This window comes from Heptranchias perlo, chromosome 27 (genome assembly GCF_035084215.1).
Source record: "Heptranchias perlo isolate sHepPer1 chromosome 27, sHepPer1.hap1, whole genome shotgun sequence".
NCBI lineage: Eukaryota > Metazoa > Chordata > Chondrichthyes > Hexanchiformes > Hexanchidae > Heptranchias > Heptranchias perlo.
The window spans coordinates 24,331,039-24,350,842 of NC_090351.1; positions in this window are offsets into that span (position 1 = coordinate 24,331,039).

The following is a 19,804-nucleotide window of genomic DNA, read 5'->3' on the forward strand; positions in this document are numbered from 1 at the left end:
GAATTGAGCTCCTTTTGAGGCATCGCCTTCTTCCATGGCGCCTGTCTCCTCAACAATCCTTGAAGGCCCTGGGAGAGACCATAAAGCAATATTAAAAATCACTGCAGAAGTTATTTTGCAATGAGCATCCTGAGGTGTGCAACAGATCAATCATTGATGACATCAATTCACGATGTGTGTGAAGGATGTTAAAGTTCTGTCACTAGCCGTTTGCGGGTTGCCAGTCTCGCCAACTCCAGCCAGGCATTCAACTGTATGGTGGAGATCCAACGCCGCCTCCTCCGCCTCTGTCAGGGATACTAATTATGGTGGGCCCCCTCCAGTCCTACTCCCCTTCCGTGCATTTTGCACTCCCTTCTCCTACAAGGGGAGAAAGAACAGACGTGTGAAGGTGACATGGTCACCCAATGGATGCATTACTTTGGGTGAGGCTGACAATGAAAGAGATGCATCAGAGGGTGACTATCACACAGATTCATCACATTGCATCAGGATTGGGGTGAGTGGGAGAGGTGGGTTCACAAATGGGGAGGTGAAGTAGTGCTCAGAAAGTAAAGGTAAGTTTTTGATGAGACTTAAGTGGCCGGTGTGATGGAGTATGCTTGGCAAGGCAGGGTGAGAGGGGGGATAATGTACACCACAGGATGTAGGTGAATCAGTAAGTGTACTCAATTTTCCTGACCTGGTTAGGTCATTAAAGCGCCACCTGCATTGTACCCACGACTTTGCCACCATGCTCCTGCTGCTCAGCTCCTCTGCCACCTCCAGCCACACCTTCTTGGTGGCAGAAGCAGGGCCCCACCTCCGGTCAGCCAGAAATAGTATCTCCCTCCTGTTTCTGACACCAACCAGTAGCAACTCGAGAGGAGTCGCTAAAACGGGGTGCTGCCTTACACCTGTGATGCTGCATCTCTGAAGATTCCTCCTTTCTCCTTAAAAATCCATGGTTGCAATGGCCCTTTTAAATACTCCAGTTCACAGCATGTCATTCAGATGCACAGTACGCCCACTGCGCAGCTTGGTGATGTGAAACCCGGAAGTAACATTAAGGTCCTTCAATTTAGTCGCAATCGCTCGAGCCGAGGTGCAGAAAATTTTTCTGTGTTTCCCACACGACTATTCACCCACCCGCTGACTTCCTGCCACTGTGTTAAAATCATGCCCTAGGTTTCCACAAATTGCTCAAAATGCTTTCCTCCACGTTTTTGTTTCTATTTTGGACATTAGAAATTTCAGTTACTAAGCGGTTTTTAATAACTTCGACACTCTGATGAAGTATGTGCCCATGATTAAAGCTTTAGTACACAAGGAATACGAGTGTGTTGTGTTCACTGATTTGTTATAAGCCTTCCACACCTGGGCACCTCAGACCATTGAATGTTACCACTTTATTGTCCTGAACAAAACCGAACCCTCTGAAGTATGACAGAAGCACTCAAAACTGTTACGTAAAGTGCATTCGCATTGAAGTGATTTAAAGATACAGGAACAGATAAAACAAATAGATATTGCACCTGACTATTTTTGACAGCAATCTCATTTGAGGTGAATTACCTTTCAACTCATATGCAAGAGAACCAAGATTTGCAGTTAACCTTATAAAATCTCAAAGAAAACTTTCTACTAAATTCTATGGGACTGTCGAATTTTCATGGGCAACACCCATTAGAAAATATAAGGACCCTGTCATGTAAGGAATTAATGTTATATGAATTCAGCTATAAATTGTTCAGTGTTTCACAAGAATTTTTTTCTCCCTTTCCCTTCTGTTACAAGTTAAGTGCCACAATGAATTCTTGAATTCCCTACCAATCAGGAGCTTGTGAATGCCTGGGATGTAGTTTCCACTCCCCACCTATGGGTTGTGTTTGAAACGACGCATGTAAATATTAGCTTAGTAATAAATGGCCTCACTCACCAGGCCTAAGGAGAGGGGCTGTATCTGGGCCCCGAATGCCCAGTTCTGTCCATATCTAATAATAAACAGATGTACCGCTAGTCTCAATATCTTTCATGCCAGACTAAAAAAGTGGATGAAGTAATTTCATACAAATGCAGTGAGCATTTGTTTAGCACGTTCATATGAAATTATGCTGTGTGAATATTAACTTCTAACCATTAAATTCAACCTAAATGTGTGAAGTGATTGTGTACTAATATTAACACAGCTTAATTTCAAAACTTTTATTATTTATAAGCTAGTGCATCTATCAGGAGAGCAGGATAAACTCAACCTACTAAACAAGCTAACTTGAGAGACGGGCAGTGGTCTTCTGCGTCCAAGTTAAGTGCTATCAAACTACTTCTGATTTCTGTTTCTTTAGATATTTAAACACGGAAGCAATTGTGTTCTATAACCCTAATGTTTATTTTTCTTGTTAAAGTGTATTATCTGAACATTGGTATGTAGGGAAAAGACACAAAACAATGGAACATTATTGTCATGTGCTTAACCCGAAATGAAACTCCAATAGTCATGCTGGAGCCATAATATGCTCAAGTTTCCTAATATTCTTACTAGCTTTTGTATGAGAATGTGTTTTATCAAAGCAGTCATTGTTAATCAAAAGCAACTGATCACAGTTACACTTAAATGACAGGACCCACATTATAGGGGTATGAAGTAAACCGTGTCTGTGGTATGTCAAGGCATATTTACGTCAGTGCATGTCAGACCCTGTTACAGCCATCTCCAAGTGATCAAAAGGTATTATCACCAAGGTGCTGAAAGGACAATTGTTCATAAAATCCCTATAAAGATTAATAGAGAAAATATTTCACATTTTTCTATAAAACCGTTTAGACACAGGTTCAGTTGTGAGATTCTGACCTCTTGCAGACAGGAATGTGGTGCTGAGAGATCTTGTGTATGTTGTGTTTAACAACAGCTTTTTGTTAACCAAAAAAAAAAATTAATGACCAGGGGCTATACAACTGTCAGACATGATGTGGCTTGTTACAAATAGGATAGGTCTCTAACTGGTTCTATTATTAAGAAGTCTATATTAATCAACTTCAAGGCATATCCAGGTGTGGGAATTGTGAGCTAAATGTATCTGAGTGATGTCAAGTCTGTTCAGAAGTACAAAGAGCTACTGACTAAAGAGGATGTAATGTGAAGCAATACTAGATAGGTATCGGGTATATGAATGAATAAACTATTCTCAGACTGATGAATTATTTCAATTCATCTCCAACCTAACTCAACCCGATGTCAGACTGGAGTCTTAAGTCCGTGGATACATAAAAACAAAGTCAGAGAGGCGACTCCCTAGGGTCTGCAATTTTGTCCTTTTGAATTTACTGTTGATATGCACATTTTAGAAATAGGCATTTTGGAGTTGGGTCTGCTATGAGCCTGTAACATTTGGGTGGCATAGTAATGGAAAACCAGCCTCTGATCCACTTGGGAATAACAGTGTATCCCTTTATTGTTAGATATGGACAGAACTGAGCATTTAGGGTTCAGAAACAGCCCCACCCTTTTCACCCAATCAGCCTAGCAGTAATAATGCCTGTGAAATCTGGTGCATCCCCCTTAGCTTCCAAAGAAGATTGATATCGACTACAACACTGCCTAGTGGTTAAGGATTACACCACATATGCGCACACAAGCGGGCAAGCACGCACACACACAGTCTCTCTCCACATGCACCATCTAATTAGATTGCAAGATAGAGAAGTGAAAATTACTTGCTTTTGTTGCTGCTGTTCTGGCCAGACAGCTGGAATTTCACTGCTTCTTGCCATCTGCTATAGAAACTATAGTCAGATAGTCAAATCAACTAAATGTATGATAACCAATCAAATTCTGCTTTTATGCACATATAATGATGTAGCAAGAAATAATATGTGCTGGTATATATGCACAGGTGGACATTATGTGCGTAATCCATTGATCCCCTTGAACTGGATTGAAGATTTTGGTATTTTTCTCATTCTGACATTACAGCACACTAAGACCTGGATTTTCAATTTTGACCTTTTTAAAATATCCATAATCTAATTTGCTTTATTCACTGCCACCGAGCATTGTTGCAATAGCTTCAATTTATTGTCACCTTCGGACTGTCAGTTCTCTTTCATTTTCCATGCATATTATTTTCTTTGCATTTTCTGGATTTTTGTCCCACTTTGCATTTTTCTACATTGAATTTCATCTGCCACCTGTCTGCCCAATTCCCAAGTATATTCAAATCCTTCTATAAATTTTCCTGTTCAGATGTGCAGTGTACCACCTTCATTAGCTTTGTATCATCTGAAAATTTAACCACTGTGTTTCTAACACAAGGTTAGGTTCCACATGTACGCTGACAACACCCAGCTCTGCCTCAACACCAGCTCCCTCAACCCCTCTACTGTTCTATTTGTCACATTGCTTGTCTGACATCAAGTACAGGATGAGCAAAAATTTCCTCCAACTAAATATTGGGAAGACCGAAGCCATTGTCTTCAGTCCCTGCCACAAACTCCGTCCACTAACCACTGACACCATCTCTTCCTGGCCACTGTCTGAGGCTGAACCAGACCATTCACAACCTTGGCGTCCTATTTGACCCTGAGATGAGCTTCTGACCTGATAACTGCTCCGTCACCAAGACCGCCTACTTCCACCTCTGTAACATCTACACTTGACTGTGGCAATGCTCTCCTGGCTGACCTCCCATCTTCCATCCTCCATAAACTTGCGCTGATCCAAAACTCTGCTGCCCATATCCTAACTCTCACCAAGTCCCGTTCACCTGTCACCCCTATGCTCGCTGACCTATATTGATTCCTGGTCCGGGATTACCTTAATTTTAAAATTCTCATCCCTGTCTTCAAATCTCTCCATGGCCTCACCCTTCCCTACCTCTTTAACCTTATCCAGCCCTACAACCCTCTGAGATCTCTGCTCTCCTCCAATTCTGGCCTCTTGCACAACCCTCATTTGAATCGCTCCACCAGTGGCGGCTGTGCCTTCAGCTGCCTAGGCCCTGGAATTCCTTTCCTAAAACTCTCCGCCTCTCTATCTTTCTCTCTTCCTTTAAGACATTCCTTAAAACCTACCTCTCTGACCAAGCTTTTGGTCACCTGTCCTAATATCTCCTTATGTCAAATTCCTCGGTGTCAAATTTTGTTTGATAATCGCTCCTGTGAAGTGCCTTGGGACGTTTTCCTATGTTAACGGTGCTATATAAATGCAAGTTGTTGTTGTAACTCCTAGCTCCAAATTATTTATGAAGATATTGAACAAAAGAGATCCCCAAAAAAGACCCCCGTGAGTCCCCACTGGTAACAGTCTCCCAGGCTCTGACAATCTCTGTACCACCACCTTCTGGGTTCTATCAGTCAACCAGTTACGTATACATTGTAAAATATTTACAATGATTCCCACTTTCTTTATTTTCAGTACTAGCCTTTCCAGAGGAACTGTATCAAAGCCCTTACTGAAATCCAAGTACATCACATCCACTGCCTTACCCTATCAAGCTCTTTTGTCAAGCCCTCAAAGAAAACCAGTAATTTAGATTGGCAAGACCTCCTATTCATGAATCCATATTGCCTATCCTTTATGATTTTATTTCTATCCAAATGCTCCATGGTCTTATCTTAAGGGTTTTTACAACTTTATCCACAATGGATGTCAAACTCACTGGTCTGTAGTTCCTCAGTCACTTTTGTTACCTTTTTAAAAATAGGAGTAACACCTGCCTTTTTCCAGTCCTCAGGCACCCCTCCAGTATTCAATGATTTCTGGATGATTTGTGCCAGAGTTCCTGCAATTTCCTCCCTTATTTGCTTAAGGATCCTCAGTTGCACCTTATCCGGCCCCTGAGATTTATTTACCGTAAGTTTGCACAGCTGTGCGGTAACCATGCTGGTAGTTGAGGGGGGGGGGGGTATGACTTAGTCTCCCCAGGCGTTTTCCTGACTTTCTGCCTGTTAACTGCTCTAAGAACACCCCATCACTATAAAGATGGTGGTGTTACATCCAATATCCCAGAGGTAGAAAAGTATCTGGTAGATCAAAGGTCATGCAGTGTAGTAATCCTGCAGCACTGTTTTGGCTGGAAGTGACTTCCAATACAAAAAAGTCAGTATCTGAGCAGGCCATGTTTTTTCCCGGTTACAGTATGAGATATGCCAGCTGTTGGAACCTGACCTGCAGCCTCTTTCCAACAGGGTCACAGCCTGGCAGTGGCTGTGAAGATGATATCAACACTAAATTTTTATGAATCTGGATGTTTCCAAGTGGCCTCTGGTGATATTACTCACATCAGTCAATCAGTAGTGCATTGCTGCATTGTACAGGTGATGGATGCCCTGTTCAGGCCATCCTCTAAGTTTATTAACTTTCCCATTGGACCCAGCAAAGCAGAGAGAGAGAGATCAATCAATCAATATCTTTAGAGTGGATGGATTTTCCCAAGGGCCAGGTGTCATTAATGGCACCCATGTGGCAATAAAGGCTTATGTCTGAAAATGCCATCAATTCTGTTACCAGGAAGGGATTTCAATCACTGAATGTGCAGATAGTGAGTGATACAAGCCACCTCTTCATAGAAATATAGAAAATAGGAACAGGAGTAGGCCATTCGGCCCTTTGAGCCTGCTCCGCCATTCAATATGATCATGGCTGATCCTCTATCTCAATACCATATTCCCGCTCTCTCCCCATACCATATTACTGCTCTCTTGCCCTACCCCTTGATGCTTTCTGTGTCTAGAAATCTATCTATCTCCTTCTTAAATATATTCAGTGACTTGGTCTCCACAGCCTTCTGTGGTAGAGAATTCCACAGGTTCATCACCCTCTGAGTGAAGAAATTTCTCCTCATCTCAGTCCTAAATGTCCTACCCTGTATCCTGAGACTGTGACCCCCCGTTCTGGACCCCTCCCCCCCAGCCAGGGGAAACATCCTCCCTGCATCCAGTCTGTCCAGCCCAGTCAGAATTTTATACATTTCAATGAGATCCCCTCTCATTCTTCTAAACTCTAGTGAATACAGGCCGAGTCAACCCAATCTCTCCTCATACGACAGTCCTGCCATCCCAGGTATCAGTCTGGTGCACCATCGCTGCACTCCCTCTATGGAAAGTATATCCTTTCTTAGGTAAGGAGACCAAAACTGCACACACTACTCCAGGTGTGGTCTCACCAAGGCCCTGTATAACTGTAGTAAGACATCCTTGCTCCTGGACTCAAATCCTCTTGCAATGAAGGCCAACATATCATTTGCCTTCCTAATTGTTAGCTGTTAACATTAATCCTATGATTCTTTTTCTTTAATTCATTCTTGGGATGCGGCATCGCTAGCAAGGCCAACATTTATTGCCCATCCCTAGTTGCCCTTGAGAAGGTGGTGGTGAGCTGCCGCCTTGAACTGCTGCAGTCCGTGTGGTGAAGGCATGCCTGCAGTGTTGTTAGGAAGGGATTTCCAGGATTTTGACCCAGCGAAGATGAAGGAACAGCAATAAATGTCTGAGTCAGGTTGGTGTGTCACTTGGAGGGGAACTTGGAAGTGGTGGTGTTCCCATAGGCCTGCTGCCCTTGTCCTTCTAGGTGGTGGAGGTCGCAGGTTTGGGAGGTGCTGTCGAAGAAGCCTTGATGAGTTGCTGCAGTGCATCTTGTAGATAGTGCACACTACAGACACAGAGTATATTCTCAAGATATCTGCACTGCTAAGCTAGAGCACTGTCAGGATGGCTGATAGGAAACCAGGAGTACCCGCTTCATCCATGGCTGATGACTCCTTTCCGTCACTGGAGGGCAGAGGATGAAAACCGGCACAATGAAGCACTGAGTGATACACGGATATTAATTGAGCAGACCTTTAGGTTTCTCAAATTCCATTTCCTTTGCTTGAATGGTCGGGGACAATTCCACAGTACAGTCCAACAAGGGTCTCGAGAATGATAGTGGCTTGCTGCATCCTCCATAATTTGGCCATTGGAAAGGAATTGGGCCTTCCAACAGTAGAAGGTGGAGATGAACAATCTTCTGATCATGATAAGGATGCCCAGGAGAGAGAGCAAGTGGCATGGGAAACCCTGCTGCCAGCAGCATGCACCATCAGGCAGAAAATCATCACCAATTTCTTCCACTAGAAATAGCGCACTCCATCTGCAGAACATAAAATGCCCTTGATTATCCCTTGCTATGCTCAGAGAAACATTATCCAACTCTGTGATACCTCTACTATGCTCTCAGGAAGAAGACAGGGCTGGGACTGTATCAATGGAGCCCTTGAGGACTGAGGTGGCATTCGTCTCAGTAATGCTGACATCCCAGCAGGACTTGCTTCCAGTCTCATGTTGCTTGTATGTTCAGTGCCTACCAGGCCAAGGCCAGAAGTTCCCTCCTTTGTGTTATAAATTGGATGGCCAGGTGGTGAAGGATAGAATACTAAAGCCTAGTCGTTAGTTGCTTCCAAGCCTTGATGCAGAGCTCCACATTTACACCCACACCACACCCTAGATCAGCTCTCTTATTGATACGTGTCACCTGAATACAATTAACACCAATTGATATAAATCACATGGATACAACTAACACTTTGCTGGCATTGTCACTATCAGGAGACATCTGTGATCACTTGCTGCCCACTAGTACTGGGCATGGGCTCAGTTGGGCAAATGGTCTACATGAGAGCACACCAAATAGCCCTAATTATATCCTGAAAGCCTTGAGCTAGGATGCATAAGGAAATAATTATTGATGCCACACCAGAAGCAACAATTGCCCTTAGGACCACCTCCTGATGTTTTGGTGCTGCAGAAATCTCCTGGACTGCCAAATTCACAAGGGTGTTCTTCATATCATGCCATACCTCTTGCATGGTACTGCAGATGTTGTTCATGAGCTCCTCTGCTATACACCATCTGCAACATATGTGAGAAGAGTATGAGAGTAGTGCTCCTGGATCATCGATCTATAGTTTCACCCAGGTGTCTGCAGACAACCCATTATAATCATTTTTGGTGCAGACAATGTAGCAATCTCTTCACTTTTCACTCAAACGCTATAGCAAATTAGATTTGAGCAGTGTAATGGTAGGAGAGGGATATGTGGCTGTTTGGGGGATGGAATTTGATGAGGGTATCTTGTGCTTAATGTTTGCCTCATTCATCTCTTTTACACTGAGATCCTGGATGGTGTGAAGGTGGGTCATGCTTCCAACATTATTTTAGCATCTGCACAAACACTCATGCCTTTAATTACCTTGGCCAACCTGGTGAGATCATTAAAAATGTTTATGGAACTGAATTGTTATTTGTGGGGTGCCTGAGCTACCTCTCTCCAAACTGCCTGAACATCCTTTTTCCTGGGGTTTCTTTTCCATGGTGCCAAAGAGCCTTTCCCTTGCCCTTATTTTTGCGAACATGACCTCCACCGTGGCTTCAGAAAATCTTGGGGCTTTGGGCATTGCAGATCCTCCTGACGTTGCTCCTCTTTCTGTCATTGGAATTGTTATTTGAGCTCGCTCTCCATTTAATTAAAATGCTGTGCTTCTGGCCCTTTAAGCTGCAGCAGCCTTTGAACTGCAGCTGCAGCTAGATTGAATTCTCTTCCCTCCCAGCAGACAACCAGTCAGGAATGAGATTCCCTTTCCAGACTCATCTGCATATTAAATTAGCAGTCCCTCCCCCAAGAAAAATGCAGGTGTCAGCGGGATCATGTGGGCAGACAGAGTTTCCCCTCCCACACATCTCCGAAGACAGGCTCACTCTCGGACTTACTCATAGATTACTAAGCTTTACTAAGGCTTAATGAATCACAAATTAAATCCCAGCTCCAACTAGGACCAATGCCAACCCCATCTAACCTAAGCTTTATTCCAGCCTAATGAAAAACCTTCATAGGCCTCGCCGAGAACTGTACCGGCTCCTCATCTGTTCACCCATCACCTCGATTTTAAAAATTCTTATACTTGTTTTCAAATCCCACCATGGCCTCACCCCTCCTATCTCTGTAACCTCCTCCAGCCCTACAACTCTCCAAGATCTCTGCGCTCCTCCAATTCTGGCCTCTGGCGCATCCCCGATTTTCATCGCTCCACTATTAGCGGCCATGCCTTCAGCTGCCTAGGCCCTAATCTCTGGAATTCCCTCCCTAAACCTCCCAATCTCTCTACCTCCCTCTCCTCCTTTTAAGACTCTCCTTAAAATCTATCTCTTTGACCAAGCTTTTGGTCACCTGTCCTAATATCTCCCTATGATGCTTGGTGTCAAATTTAGTTTGGTAATGCTCCTGTGAAGCGCCTTGGGACGTTTTACTACGTTAAAGACAGTATATATATGTAAAATATTCACACTGGTTTGTTTCAAAATATCTTTATATTCATTTTATTATTGACATCATCTCAAGCAAAGCAACCATAAATATAAATTGTGGTAGGATGCTGAAGCAGCAAGAAAAGGAGTAACAAGATGCTATGGTGAAATTCAGGGTAGTTTGTTAATAGGGCTCCGGATCCTGGGAAGGGCAAGGGGTGAGGCTGAAGCTATTAGTTGGAATATGAAAACATTAATATACTGATCCGTGCAGAATAATTGCTTGCATTCCTATTGTGTAAAATTCCTATTTATAGTACACCAACATTTCTCTTCCCCCATTAAAAATAATGTCGATTTGAGTCACGAGGTAAATTGGTGTAGTGCTCTCAGTGGTACACATCCCAAAGGAGCTGCCTCCAGTTACTTTCAATGAGAAATAGCATAGACATGAAACATAGATGTGCCAAAGGCAGATACACCAGTGTTCTGCAATACAGATGAATACATAATTAAAAACAGAAGATGTATTTTGCTTTCGATTCAAAAATCAGAGTGTTTTCTCATGTCACTTTCAGAGCAGTTTTACAAATTCAGCATTAACTAACAAGCAATCCCTCTGTGAATTCAGACCACCTCAGAACTGGGAATTATCACTAATACATGATTGTACTTGCAATAAATTTCAGATGACTTTGAAAAGACAATAACTGCAGAAAGTAGAATAAGAACAATGCAATTTCCATGTTAATCTTTTTGAATTAATTCCTCTTTCCCTTGCCCCAGTGCTTCTATGTCATGCACTATTGCCAGCCAATAAGTCGAGCTGGTAACCTACTCCCAGGATGCTGTTTGTTCTCTCTCTAAGGCGTCACTCAAACATTCTGCTAACTTTTCACTATTTTCTCTCTCTCTCTTTACTGAAGAACGCACATGGCCACATCTGACATCTCCACCAGTCAACCCAGCTGAGATTAGAAACTCACTTTAAGTGAGGAAGTGGAGGCACAAATCCATATCCCATTACTCCATGGCATTGTACTGTGGCACCCGCAGTACACCTGTGGAATTTCAGTGTGTTTTCTAGCAAATAAAGGCAGGGGATATAAAAAGTTAGTAATGATATATTAAGCAGCCATATAGCTTTCTTTTAAAAAGCTAAAATTCAAACAAAAGCTGGCTGTTTATGACAATATTATAATATAGTCAATTACAATTATATACACCCTTAGCAAATATTTCTTTTATCTGGATTTCATAAGTTTTTAGGAAAAGTAGCAATCCTGGACACAATGCAGGAATACTGGGAAAGTTAAAAGGGTTAATCCTTGCATGCTAGGAAATTATAGGCATGGACAAAGGATTCACGCATGCTGGTTTAGTAGATGTGTCTGATCACAGTTCTGGTGCCATACTGTAAGTCCTGACAGAGAAGCAAACTAACAGACTGACTAATGTATTACTGACCTTGGGTGGATGATTGAGCGTTCCAGATAGCCCAAATATCATGAACTGGGTCTCCCTTCTCAAGATTTAAGTTTAACCAAGCGAAATAGAAGGTCTGTTCTTTGTCAAACTAATTGAAATTGAGAAATTATAGTTTCTGATACATGTCTAATTAGTTGAATTATACCTTGGATAAAAATCTATGTGCTTGATTTGATCATTTTTAACGGGCACTAATTGTCATGACTGGTAAGTGAGATTTGCTTTGTGATAGCTAAGTTATTTAAGCTTTGGTTTGCCCAACCAAAGGAACGATTTTCAGAAGGCCTTCAAAGTTAAGGGAGAGTTTAAGAGTGAAAATAAGAAAGTTAAGAGCTTAATCAAACAGAAGTCAAGTCTACAAAATGTAGCACAATTTTTAGTCTAAAAGTTTCAGTCTTTGAGTACACAGAGAGTGAGGGTGCAGTATAACAATACACAATTATAATATATGCAAGGTCATCTAAAGCTAGGAAGAGGAGAAAATGATTGAAGAAAGAAGGCAATGACAATGGACATTGCCTCCATCATGCATCGCCAGAGGTGAAGCCCAAGCATCCCAGAGAAAAACAGAGCTGTCCAATGCCACAGAAGCCAACCTACTACAAAGAAGAGGTTGTATATTTTATGCTCATGTCACAGAGGGAGACCTTAACACTCAAACTTATCAGTGACACTTTGTAAACCTATCCACGTTAAGCCAATAACATTGGACATTGAATGTACCTCTGTTGTACTGCTTTTAAACAAAATCCAGCTGATGCTGCAATATCATAATACACTTAACTTATTGTTGTGCCTATGGTGATTTAGGTCTTCTGATGGCTATTAAATATTCAATCACTTTACTGTAATCCTGGATATTTAACCTTGCGGTATTGTCCATTAATACACGACTATTAGTTAATGTATTTCTGTATCTGACTTCCTGATTGACTCTGGCAAGTAGGAGTTAAGCTACACTCTGCTCAGTGTTGTGCTGTGGTCCTGTTGTGATTGATTTGGCTTGGTTAACTAACAAAATCATTTGGACAGATGTGTGGGGCAGTCCAAAGGCAAGTTAATGTAGGCATCATATATACAACCCGAGACATGATGGTAGATCCCAATCCAATTTTCTGATGTGTACATGTTAGGAAAGGGGGAATATTTGTCTAATACTCTTTTTAACTAATACAGGTCATGTATTGGAACTTTTGATGCAGGATTCAGCATTCATTTACTCCACAAGTTCCAATTTGGTTCCAACTTTGTTAGAACAAGTAAAGCAAAGCAGTTCCTGTTACTCAATCTACATGTTTTATTATAAGGAACTTTTTGTTCATAGAATCATAGAAGTTTACAACATGGAAACAGGCCCTTCAGCCCAACATGTCCATGTCGCCCAGTTTATACCACTAAGCTAGTCCCAATTGCCTGCACTTGGCCCATAACCCTCTATACCCATCTTAACCATGTAACTGTCCAAATGCTTTTTAAAAGACAAAATTGTACCCGCCTCTACTACTGTCTCTGGCAGCTCATTCCAGACACTCACCACCCTTTGAGTGAAACAATTGCCCCTCTGGACCCTTTTGTATCTCTCCCCTCTCACCTTAAATCTATGCCCCCTCGTTATAGACTCCCCTACCTTTGGGAAAAGATTTTGACTATCTACCTTATCTATGCCCCTCATTATTTTATAGACTTCTATAAGATCACCCCGAAACCTCCTACTCTCCAGGGAAAAAAGTCTGTCTATCCAACCTCTCCCTATAAGTCAAACCATCAAGTCCCGGTAGCATCCTAGTAAATCTTTTCTGCACTCTTTCTAGTTTAATAATATCCTTTCTATAATAGGGTGACCAGAACTGTACACAGTATTCCAAGTGTGGCCTTACTAATGTCTTGTACAACTTCAACAAGACATCCCAACTCCTGTATTCAATGTTCTGACCAATGAAACCAAGCATGCTGAATGCCTCCTTCACCACCCTATCCACCTGTGACTCCACTTTCAAGGAGCTATGAACCTGTACTCCTAGATCTCTTTGTTCTATAACTCTCCCCAACGCCCTACCATTAACGGAGTAGGTCCTGGCCCGATTCGATCTCCCAAAATGCATCACCTCACATTTATCTAAATTAAACTCCATCTGCCATTCATCGGCCCACTGGCCCAATTTATCAAGATCCCGTTGCAATCCGAGATAACCTTCTTCACTGTCCACAATGCCACCAATCTTGGTGTCATCTGCAAACTTACTAACCATGCCTCCTAAATTCTCATCCAAATCATTAATATAAATAACAAATAACAGTGGACCCAGCACCGATCCCTGAGGCACACCGCTGGTCACAGGCCTCCAGTTTGAAAAACAACCCTCTACAACCAACCTCTGTCCTCTGTCGTCAATCCAATTTTGTATCCAATTGGCTACCTCACCTTGGATCCCGTGAGATTTAACCTTATGTAACAACCTACCACGCAATACCTTGTCAAAGGCTTTGTTAAAGTCCATGTAGACCACGTCTACTGCACAGCCCTCATCTATCTTCTTGGTTACCCCTTCAAAAAACTCAAATCAAATTCGTGAGACATGATTTTCCTCTCACAAAACCATGCTGACTGTTCCTAATCAGTCCCTGCCTCTCCAAATGCTTGTAGATCCTGTCTCTCAGAATACCCTCTAACAACTTACCCACTACAGATGTCAGGCTCACCGGTCTGTAGTTCCCAGGCTTTTCCCTGCCGCCCTTCTTAAACAAAGGCACAACATTTGCTACCCTCCAATCTTCAGGCACCTCACCTGTAGCCGTCGATGATTCAAATATCTCTGCTAGGGGACCCGCAATTTCCTCCCTAACCTCCCATAACGTCCTGGGATACATTTCATCAGGTCCCGGAGATTTATCTACCTTGATGCGCGTTAAGACTTCCAGCACCTCCCTCTCTGTAATATGTACACTCCTCAAGACATCACTATTTATTTCCCCAAGTTCCCTAACATCCATGCCTTTCTCAACCGTAAATACCGATGTTCACTTAAATGTAAAGTACAAATGCTTTAAATATTAGACTTTTTCAGTATTCCTAGACATGGATCTTATTCCAAGATGTTGGCTATTAATTGGAAACATTTTTGTTGTGGACAATTACAGAATCGGACATCCTGCCATTCCACAGGGTATTTTGTCTGCAACTAAACTAAAAGTCCTTTACTCAAAAGCAGACAAATCATTGCACTGAAGGTTACAAGTGTAAAATTGTATTCATTTTACCGCTCCTTAAAATGTAAAGTCAACTCCAAATGGAAACAAGATGTTTTCTAAAATGAGAAAATGGACTAAAATATTTGACTTTTGTGGCAGGTATTAATAAGAGTGCATTTGTTTCCTTGAAATTTGGGGATACGTGATTATTAGTTACTCCATTACTGAACAAAAATCACTAGGTAGCTCCTCAGAATGCAGATATACTTTTAGCTTTGTTTACCACAGACTATTGTATTTTTTTAAGGTTATTATATGCTATTCAAATTAAAGAGGGAAGAAAAAAATCCACACTATTATCACTGCAACATATTGCCAATTCAAGTATTATTTGAACTGCAGCTATGAATTTTGCTGAATTTTTTTAACGTGGAACAGTTCAAAGTAATTGCAGTTCAGAATCAGTTGACTCAGTGTATTAATAATAGGGCTGAGCGTTCAGGTTTCTTTCCGATTCATGCTTCAGCTTCAATGACCCTGAAGTTTAAAGACGTGTGCGGCTTAAAGTAAAATACAACCCCTAGTTTACAGACAGTAGCATTATTCTCACACAATAGGACATCACTGGTGCTCCCACAACTCTCCTTCTGGTACTCCTACACTTGCTGCCTTCCTCCCTTATGTTTCCACTCCATCCTTCCAAAACTCTCACACCCCAAGGTCACCCTCCCACCACCAAAACACTTAGCACCTGCTCCCATGCCCCAGGAATTCCCCCATGTTGCCTTGTTCCCTCCCAGTGCTCCCAAATCCCAACAATACACTCCCTATGCCTCACATGCCCCCCCAATCCCCACACCCCAGCTCAGCACTACTGCTACACAGTTGCTACAGGCTATGTCCTATTTACCTGCATCGTCCTTACCACCTTTCCTGGCCTTTAGGAAAAAATGTAAGAGACAAAATTAAATTGATAGTTTTACTATCTTTTAATAGTAATCAAGACCACTGATTTACAGTTTCCCCATAATATACACAATCATAGATTTGAGCATAAAAATAACACTCCTACAATACTCTGAAATAAAATCATAATTTGACTTTTTTAAAAATTCGTTCAAGGGATGTGGGTGTCGCTGGCAAGGCCAACATTTATTGCCCATCCCTAAATGCTCTTGAGAAGGTGGTGGTGAGCCACCTTCTTGAACTGCGCAATCCATGTGATAAAGTTTCTCCCACTGTGCTGTTAGGTAGGGAGTTCCAGGATTTTGAGCCAACGACGATGAACGAACGGTAATATATTTCCAAGTCCGGATGGTGTGTGACTTGGAGGGGAATATGCAGGTGGTGGCGTTCCCATGAGGCTGCTGCCCTTGTCCTTTTAGGTGGTAGAGGTCGCGGTTTGGGAGGTGCTGTCGATGAAGCCTTGGCGAGTTGCTGCAGTGCATCCTGTAGATGGTACAAAATGCAATTGGACATTAAGATGGAAGAGTTAACATACCAGAAGGTTGAGCTTAAATGCACCAAATGCCCTTACTGAGTCCATGACTTTTATTTTCTGATGATTTTCAGATAAAGATCTGAGGAATGTTCACGGGGAAGAGTTCTTCCTCTTGAACTGTTGTAATGCTACATGAATCAATGGTTAATTTGTGCCCACTTTGGATATTTACAAACCATCCTACATTATTAGTAAAAATGTTAGGTTATTCATTCAATGGGGCAGTATTTTCTCCCCAGACTTCACCCCTCTTTGCATAATGTGCAGGGCTATAATGGCTCCCCATAATATTTGTCCTATTACACAGGTACTCAGGGTAAATGGCACAAACACAATATATAGGGGGTCATTTTAACCTAACCCACCTAGCAGGAAACTGAGGGGATCAGGTTGGCTGCCTGTTATACACACCACCCAATTTTACTTTCTATTGAAGTCAGTGGATAGTAAAATCAGGCGGTATGTAAAACGGGCAGCAATCTGATCCTGTCAGTTTCCTGCCGTGCGAGTTAAGTTTAAAATTACCCCCTATGATTTTATACATCTAAGAACAGGAAGCTTTACTGTGGTACAGAAGGTAATGTGCATGGTTTGCATCAATTTTACTGTCCAATATGTGTTCCAATTAGAAACAGTGAGAACATACATCAGGAAGCTATGACTTAGTTGTGCTTTTAAAAAAAATTTGTTCATGGGATGTGGGCGTCGCTGGCAAGGCCAGCATTTATTGCCTATCCCTAATTGCCCTTGAGAAGGTGGTGAGCCATCTTCTTGAACTGCTGCAGTCTGTGTGGTGAAGGTTCTCCCGCAGTGCTGTTAGATAGGGAGTTCCAAGATTTTGACCCAGCGACAACGAAGGAACGGCGATATATTTCCAAGTCGGGATGGTGTGTGACTTGGGGGGCAACATGCAGGTGATATTGTTCCCATGTGCCTGCTGCCCTTGTCCTTCAAGGTGGTAGAGGTCGCGGGTTTGGGAGGTGCTGTCGAAGAAGCCTTGGCAAGTTGCTGCAGTGCATCCTGTGGATGGTACACACTGCAACCACGGTGCGCCGGTGGATAAGGGAGTGAATGTTTAGGGTGGTGGATGGGGTGCCAATCAACCGGGCTGCTTTGTCCTGGATGGTGTCGAGCTTCTTGAGTGTTGTTGGAGCTGCACTCATCCAGGCAAGTGGAGAGTATTCCATCACACTCCTGACTTGTGCCTTGTAGATGGTGGAAAGGATTTGGGGAGTCAGAAAGTGAGTCACTCGCCACAGAATACCCAGTCTCTGACCTGCTCTTGTAGCCACAGTGTTTATGTGGCTGGTCCAGTTAAGTTTCTGGTCATTGGTAACTCCCAGGATGTTGATGGTGGGGGATTTGGCATTGGGATTGCCGTTGAATGTCAAGGGGAGGTGGTTAGACTCTCTCTTGTTGGAGATGGCCATTGTCTGGCGCGAATGTTACTTGCCACTTATGAGCCCAAGCCTGGATGTTGTCCAGGCCTTGCTGCATGCGAGCACGGACTGCTTCATTATCTGAGGGGTTGCGAATGGAACTGAACACTGTGCAATCATCAGTGAACATCCCCACTTCTGACATTATTATGGAGGAAAGGTCATTGATGAAGCAGCTGAAGATGGTTGGGCCTAGGACCTGGGGTTGAGATGATTGGCCTCCAACAATTACTACCATCTTCCTATGTGCTAGGTACGATTCCAGTCACTGGAGAGTTTTCCCCCTGATGCCCATTGACTTCAATTTTACTAGGGCTCCTTGGTGCCACACTTGGTCAAATGCTACTTTGAGTTCAAGGGCAGTTTGATTAGTATAAATCAGTAGTTCTGATACATTTTACATTGTTTTATGCTGGGTAATGCACAGTTTATGTTCCGACTCCCAATCAGCAATTCCACAGGAGGACCACATTAAATATTTTTTATATAATATCAATAAAGAAAAGAAATCCGGCAGCTCCTCCATGGAGCTGAGCCGCAAGTTGAACGTTAAGTGGGGGTGGGGATGAAGAGAAGCGGCAATCACAGTTTGGGAGTGGGAGGTATTGAGTGGCCAACAATTGGGAAGATTTTTGTGAGGCCAGGTGGAGCATTCATGTTCCTCCAGGTCTCTCAATAATCAGTGGCACCGTAGTTTCTGCCCCTTTTCAAAGCAGTCTTTCGAGGGCCCATTAAGGACTACTGGTGAGGTCACTCTCCATCCAGTACCAGTGGGCACAGTGTGCACAGCACATGGTCTGGCCATTGGTACTTGAAAAGTGCATTGTGGTCCTACAACCCCAATTTGAATAAGGCTCCCGCCTGTTTTACGCAGAGTACTGGCCACCTATTCTAAGGTCCACTCAAAAATCGAGTCAGCTGAGCCTCCAGCATGATGTCAACAAGGATTTTTTAAAAACTTTTTGTCCCACTACCACAGTGATAGCAGGATGAGTATTGCCCCCTCCATATATTCTGCTCTACCTTCTATCAATAGACAATATATATATATATATATATATATAAAACAATATGTGACACAGTACTTTCTGCTAAACCTTGGTAATTCCTGGTTGCCAGCATATGGCTGAGTTTTGGCACTTTCACCCACAAGGCAGTTGTGGATTCAACCTCCACTTGAACATATAGGCTGGCACTTCACGCAGTACTGAGGGAGTGCTGCACTGTCAGGATGATATTGCACTGCCTTATTGCAGTTCTGTAACAGTCCAGAACTTTTTCTGCAATTTATCTATCTTTACCAGGAATTAATGATTATTTGGTTAGATAATCACAATATTAGATTGCATTCAAAAATGTTTCAAATATTTTTTATTTAACGCCATTAACTAATTTACTACTTTAGACTTCAAAAATATTTGCTCCATTGAAATCATTTTCAATACTTGACTTTTCTTCCTCCTCAAACATGGTCCATTCCATTGATCAAAGCATTGGTAGTATTAAATAACAAAGTGCAAATATGGTATTGTTGATCACCAATACTTGTTATAACATGAGCAGTTAGAATTTTCAGAAATATTAGGTCAATAAAATGTCTGCCAATAGTTTAGGAAGTATATTTGAGACTTTGTTCTCCCTGTTACACTAAAATCATGCTTTTCAAGTACACTAGAGAACCTTCACCACATGGACTGCAGCGGTTCAAGAAGGCGGCTCACCACCATCTTCTCTAGAGCAATTAGGGATGGGCAACAAATGCTGGCCTTGCCAGCAATGCCCACATCTCATGAACGAATAAAAAAAAAAGTAGGTACTGGCCACAAGTTAATAAATAATATCTGCATTTTTATTCTGAGTACATATTGTTTGCAATTCTGTTTGGGAAAGCAAAATCCAGAAAAATATTTTCTCAGCAGAATAATTTGCC